The sequence below is a fragment of the Apostichopus japonicus genome, chromosome 6 (assembly GCF_037975245.1).
Source record: "Apostichopus japonicus isolate 1M-3 chromosome 6, ASM3797524v1, whole genome shotgun sequence".
Lineage (NCBI taxonomy): Eukaryota > Metazoa > Echinodermata > Holothuroidea > Aspidochirotida > Stichopodidae > Apostichopus > Apostichopus japonicus.
In genome coordinates this window covers 7,974,880-7,982,189 of record NC_092566.1, presented here as the reverse complement: position 1 = coordinate 7,982,189, position 7,310 = coordinate 7,974,880, and the positions used below count along the sequence as shown (strand labels likewise).

At 35.8% G+C, this 7,310-nt stretch overlaps 1 long non-coding RNA gene across 1 annotated transcript; it reads left to right on the top strand.

Moving 5' to 3' along the window:
- The first annotated feature begins 2,503 nt into the window (after positions 1 to 2,503).
- Positions 2,504 to 6,765, top strand: LOC139968851 (uncharacterized). Its single transcript, XR_011793557.1, has 2 exons — positions 2,504 to 3,025; positions 4,404 to 6,765. It is a non-coding gene; the product is annotated as an uncharacterized lncRNA (long non-coding RNA).
- The last annotated feature ends 545 nt before the right edge of the window (positions 6,766 to 7,310 follow it).

The following is a 7,310-nucleotide window of genomic DNA, read 5'->3' as shown; positions in this document are numbered from 1 at the left end:
TGATAAGAATACACAACCAGGAACTCTATACCGGAAATGAAGATTAGTAACAAACTTATAACAGATAACAAAGAACGACTTAGTGTAATTAACTACCGTATTGTCATGTCAGTACACAACAGAACGTGTCGTAGATGTGGGCTAGATAAACTTCATTATTTAATCAAATCTGTAATGCATGACTTCGTTAAACGAATCAATTCCTTTTTCGCATCTTCGGTTGTTAGGTAGGCCTACTTGATTTCCATATTCCGTCATTTGTATTGTAAAATTTGTACATACTGAACTTTTGATAACTATAATTGTTGATAACTGCGTTCGAATTATCTGTTTCATATATGTATGATATAACGGTTAATTTTCTAGCAACAAATTCGATAATAATGAAGTTGGAATTCAATCCCCTTTCTTACGCGGTATCAAGGTCTTACAGGGTCAAAATATAGAATAATCCAGTGCAGATTGTCGTTTATTATTTAATTAAAGATTAAGCATAAAGTTAAACATTATAAAATTTACTGACATGAAATTAATTCGCAGTAAAAGTCACTAATTTGTCCTAACAAGAAATAACCGCTTATTTCTTTCTTTAAAATTTGTCCTTTCTTTTTCACGGAAGGCTATCTTTTAACATTCCTTTGGTTAAGTTATTGTAATGTATACAGATCGAGGGTGCAAAATTGTTAATTAAACTTATAACGAAGGAGTGACGTCATCATCTATGGATCTATGGAGGGTTCAGTTCCATACGTACGGTAAATATTTTACCGTTGACTATCTTGAAAACCGCGATAAGCTAAATGGTCTTCATTCAAAACTTTTCTTTGTTTCTGGACCAACTTATATATTTCTCTCTCGAAATCATCCTGTCGGAATCATGACCCCGCTGCAACAATACCCTTTTTCTCCCCAATCGTCAATCAAGTTACCAATCCATGCCACAAGACTAAGGACAGACCTCACCGATAACCACCTACGTAAAGGTCACCAGCTGGACGATATATAGCCATGTTAACTCATCCCGTCACACACAGGAATAAGGTATAAAGTAAGTATATATATATATATACATAAATATATATATATATATAAATATATATATATATATAAATATATATATATATATATAAATATATATATATTATAAATATATATATATCTATAAATATATATTTATGTATATATATAATATATATATATATATATATATATGTATATCACAATGTGAAACTTTCGCACCGAAAATAGCGGTTAACAGCTCATTCATCATCCATATTCTGTCTATTCGTGTGAAGTGTTTGAGAAAAGCCAGATGAATCGCTGACCTTGCCCCTGAAACCAAACTATTTGATATAGGTATGTTGCGGTCCTTAGATCGACCCCCGTTTCACCCGCCGTGTCCCTATAGAGGTGACTCGAGTTCTCTGTAAAGCGTATTGTGAATGGTTGAAAATTTAAACGGAGTTAAAATTCGTTCTTTGTCTATATTGTTGATTTTTGTTTAACCTTGTTATTTTTTTTCATTTTATATTATTTGAAACAACGAGAAACAGTTGTAATTAATCATCTTAAGGGTGTGAAGGCTCGCGCAAAAGGTAACATCTCATGCCGGTAGTCTGACCTAGTTTCGAATGAGGTCATGCGTGTTCTTTAAATGGAGCAAAAATATATAAATAAATAAAAGCCAAATACAACAATTTCAAAGCATGCAAGTTTATTATCTCCCTCCTAAATATATGCGCCTGCTTACCGTGAATAAAACCAGACCGTCAAAGTGGAGACATCCTTTTTTGGAGAGTCGTCCTTAGTAAATATGCACGTTACGAAAACGAAACAAATCAATATAAAATAGACACAAAGACACATATTGCATGTTTATCGGAGAAAGGCCTACCCTTTCTGGATTATTTAGTGGCCCTTAAATAGCCGTTGAATTTAATCAATCTCTTTCAGTTCATTAACTAACGACCTCTTTGTTATACATAAGGCGTATCCAGGATACTAAATATACGCTGGTCTCGTTGTGATCATGAACACAAAGGGTATTACAATTAGACATCTACCTACCAGTTATAATTATTATTTTCTTAATGAGCGAAGGCTTATTCGTTATCTATGTTATCGAGTACCATTAAACATACAGATACAAATTCAGCGATCTAAAATAAGTATGCCGATCGTTTTAATGCAATAGCCTATGCCTGCGCTAAGATTATCACTAAAGTAACTAGGATTAACGAGGAAACATGCTGGTCGTGTTTATCCCCTTTATTCGTTACCGGTTCTCAAGTGACCATTCTGTACATGGAAATTTCACGCAGGCTTTGTTCAACAGGTACGGGTGCCACCATATATGGCTACCGGGGGTACATCACAAGTTGGGATAGCACGGGTGCAATCTTAGGGGGTACATCTATTATGGCAATCTGGATACATCCAAAAATTGGGATTTCACCGGTGCGATCCGGGGCCCTCCCTACTACACACACACACATATATATATATATACTCTCTTAAAATGTTAGACTGAAGAATTCAGTCTTCTTTGAGACTGAAATTTTTTTCAGTGTTATACACTGAGTTTAGACTGAGAAACACTCTACTTAGACTGTATTATCAGTTACACCGTTCAGTCGCTGTTTTGGACTGACTTTATTAACCAATCAGCTAATCACATGTGGCATGTCATTTTACCATTTTCAGTCTCTGTATTCCACTGAAAAATGTATCCAATCAGAGAACAGAAATGCGCCTACGTCATCCGAAAACTTGCAAATACGCCGCATAAAAATAAGTGTGACAACGAGCGCTACAACTTGTGTACATATATACTACTATATTCTTCGCTTAGCCAGGTACTCGCTGTACTGTACGTACGCACGCCGTACACACAGCTAGGCATGAACGAGACAGACGACCGTATGTCTAAGCTAGACTAAAGGTTATAAATTAGCAATGGCTGAGTCTTTAAGAACTTTTCTTACAAATAAAGGTTTCCACGAAGAAGTGATAACAGTGTTCGAGGGTATGTATGTATGTTTTTTGTTGTTTTCCAATTAATACAGAATAAAAGCTTGGCAGTTCGTAACGTTAGTTATTCTAGGCTTGTGCGCGAGGTAGGCCTAGCTAGGCTGTACTATAGCAAATAGGGCCTAGGCTGTTGTTATAATTGGTGGGGCCTATTAACACGATCGTCGGGCGAATAAGCACGCCGGTCCTGCATATGTACCCGATCGTCGGGCAAATCAGCCCGCCTGTCCTGCGTATGTACCCGATCGTCGGGCAAATCAGCCCGCCTGTCCTGCATATATACCCGATCGTCGGCCGAATAAGCACGCTTGTCCTGCAGTATGTACTCGATCGTCCCAAAATGAATCTAGGCTAGGTTAACCTCATAACAAATACTTGGACATAATAATGCTCAAGAAATTGCAAAACACAGTACTATTATGCATAGATTGTAAGCACCCTTAATTATTTGAAAAATGTAGTGACTGCTACAGCCATTACAGCATGAAGCTATCACGGTACCAGATCGTTGGGCAAATTAGCCCGCCTGTCCTGCATATGAACCCAATCGTCGGGCGAATAAGCACGCTTGTCAGGACTGCAATATGTACTCGATCGTCCCAAATGAATCTAGGCTAGGTTAACCTCATAACAAATACTTGAACATAATAATGCTCAAGAAATTGCAAAACACAGTACTATTATGCATAGATTGTAAGCACCCTTAATTATTTGAAAAAATGTAGTGACTTCTACAGCCATTACAGCATGAAGCTAACACGATTCTGTTAAACCATTACCATTGTATTTAAATCATGTGGAAACTGGAAAAGAATTGGTATGCTTTTGTTATTTTATTAAACATATAGTGGGCCATCAGTCTTTATTATAAGATTTTACAGTAATATTACCATTCACTAATGTTATGAAATCAGTTTCTTTTACAAGCAGATAGACATATTAGTGAAATCAGTAGGCTAAAATGTAAATCATATTCCTTGTTCACTGGTTTTCTATGCTGATGTAATGGAATCAGGAGATGTCATGAACAATTTATCCTTAAAAAGAGAAATTTCTGAAAACAACTAACAACAAACCTTGCTTGGTAACCATGTACCTGCCAAAATCAACATGATAACCCATAAATGTTAGGTTGAATTTGAATCCACCTTCACGTAACACATCTCACCCGCCATGGATGACATATTGCTGCCTATCGTGAATTGATATATCTCCTTTGTACAATGCCAGTCATGTTCTTGTTTCTCCATTCTCTCCTAAATATTATTCTAGTCTAGTCTCTCTACCTCTCAACATATCTTTTTTTAAGAATGTTTTGATTTATACCATATTGCTTGTCCTTTATCACATTTATTTTTATCTTCACCAAACAGGAGGGCACAGATATTGAGAGTGCAGCACAGGGCAGACAAGGACAATATTGACAGCCTTTCATCCTATCTCTCGGACCAGAATTGAACCCCAAACAATTCTTCATTGTGGCAGATAAACTGGCCATTCCAGCTGGGACAGAGGCGTAGAACATACATTTAACATAGACTATGCTCCCCCTCTACAACACTAGTTTTGTGAGTTCCATGCTTCCATGGTGTATGGAATTTTGCAACCAACAGAAGTGAAGTCTCTCCTCCGTATCCATGCCACATCTATAAGGGCAGCCAGCATGGAGTTACTTCAAGGAGTGAATGTTACTTTTTTATTGCTCTGTAGTCCGGAAGCACGTGTGTCAGCATGGAGTAGCTTTAAAAGGGTGTGAAGACTCGCGCAAAAAGAACGTCTAATGCCGGTAATCTGACCTAGTTTCGAATGAGGTGTAACAGAAGTGTTAGACACTGCCATCGATCCCAGAAAATACAAACACAGCTTGCTACCGTCGGTAATTAGACACTAGTGTACAGTCAGTACATACAGCTACGGTCAATACCCACATTACAGTGTATAAACGATACAGCGATGAACATCTCAGGTCCAGCTAAAGATATCAAGGTATCACGTTTCATTACTGTCTGTCTTTTTTAGCGACACGAACAAACATCACTTGCAAGCAACAGAAAGTTAACTTTTTCAGATGGCTGCATGCTGTTTGGGACAAATCTTCAATGCCTTTAAGGAGTAACTAACACATACCCTAAAACGTTAAATTGATTACCCGGAGTTTACAAACAGTTTTATATGAATAGGGAGGGCTCCAGAAATAATATTTAATTGATTTTTGGTTTTTAAAAATGTTTTTTAATGATACTGATCTAATTATGAATGTAATTAAACAAACACCTAGTTGCCAAAAAAACTTTGTTGTATGATTTTTCGAGCATGTTATTTTAATGTTTACTTTAATGTTCCTACATTTCACTGCACTCACTATGTTGAAGGTTTATTTAATTAAGCAATTAATTAAGCTAATATTATTTATTGTGCACAATATTCCATAATTTGTTCCATGAAAAGCAAGTAACCTGATTATTATAAAGTCAGTAACTGTAGAAAATTCCATTTGAGAATATCCTTTCCTCATTATTCCCCCCCCCATTTTTTTTAAATTTTAGTGATGTAATGAGTCAAAACTGTTTTCAATTTTTTAGTCGACTCTCGAGTGACATTTCTTTTTCAGCTAGAGGCCGACATTAAAGGATTCACGTGAGATAATTTATAAAACTTTAAAATTTAATTGAAATCCCAATCAAAATCACTATATATGATTACTATCAGAAAGTTAAGAAATAATTGAGGGTGGTATAATAGTCACATGTGCTGTTTTTGTATACAAATTTGCTTTATATGAATGCCATATCATGAAATCGTGAATGCAGTATATAATAGTTCATGTTTATCTAATAGCCATTATGAAGTTTGTGCCATTCTGTCAACTGCTTGCTTGTAACATTTTGTTTTGTGTGTGCTGGATAATGACTTTCAGCAATCGCCAATCTATATCATTGAAACACAAAGTATTAAATGTTCACCGCACTGATATATAGTTTGACCATTCCTAATATTTTATAAATAACCTGCTGAAAATTTGTCATATGTTTTCCCCATTTTGAAATCATTCTAAGAAAATTGTTGCCACTATACATTAATGATTTACAACTGGAAAAAAGGCAATGTACCAGATCCATTGTACTATCGTCGTGTTTCCATCCTATCCCTTTTGTAAAGGCAGGATCGTATAGTTACTATATCCTTTACAGTGGAAAATTTCAGTGAGATCGGGAGATGGGATCAGCTGGGTATATAACCACTCAATGTACAGCTGTGTTGTCAATGAATTCCAGGGTATTACCACCTGGTGGTGACATACAAAGAATTTAAAGTGCTTTCTGTTACAGTGGTGTTGCCATACATTTGAATCTTGGTTGGTGATATGTCTATTTGTGAATTCCTTCTCGGGGGAGGGGTTCCCCAGGCCACCCATTGGCGACACCACTGATCTGTTCTCAGCTCACCTAATCCTTTCCAAAAAAATTAAAGAACATTTTAGATCCAGGCCCAATTCAAGCAGAAATTTGACAGATTAATATTGAACTGAAAATATGTCACTATTATGTAAAGTATCTTTATAATTTGAACGTTTGTTGCAAAGATAACATGTTTTGTTGAACATCCCTCAGAATATTGTAGTTTTGATTTCTGTTTTTTTTTAATATATTAAAAATTATATAAGAATATATAAGTGGGTTAGTGGGAATAAAATTACTGTTCGGTGGATATTGACAATTATATTTCTTGATGGAATACCATTTTTAATGTACTTTGTGTGTGACTGTCACAATGATTTTCTGGTCTTTATAGCCTAACATGATTGGATGTGAAGGTGAAGTCACTCCATGAAGTAGCACCTTTCAGTAAATTCCCCTGCATTAACAGATCATTGAATGTTGTCTTGATGACCTTAACTGCATCTTTATTGAAGAATTCCAGCACTTAGCCAACACGGAGGATCTATAGAAAAGCTTGTTCAATCCAGAATTTGCAATTTATAAAATTGACAGTATAGCTGTGATGTGTAATAATTCAGTCTAAAGGACCGACTGTTCAGTCTGATATCAGTCTTATAGACTGAAAGTATTCAATCTTATTAAGACTGGTGCTGCAATAAATCAGTCTAAACTGCTGACTGTTCAGTCTAAAGTGGTTTGATTTTCAGTCTATTAGACTGAAGAGTATTTAGTCTAATTAAGACTGACCTTCAGTCTTTACATTTCAGACTGGAATTCAGTCTAAGTAGTCTGATCCCTTATCCCATCCATCATTAGACTGAAATTTCAGTCGATTAGACT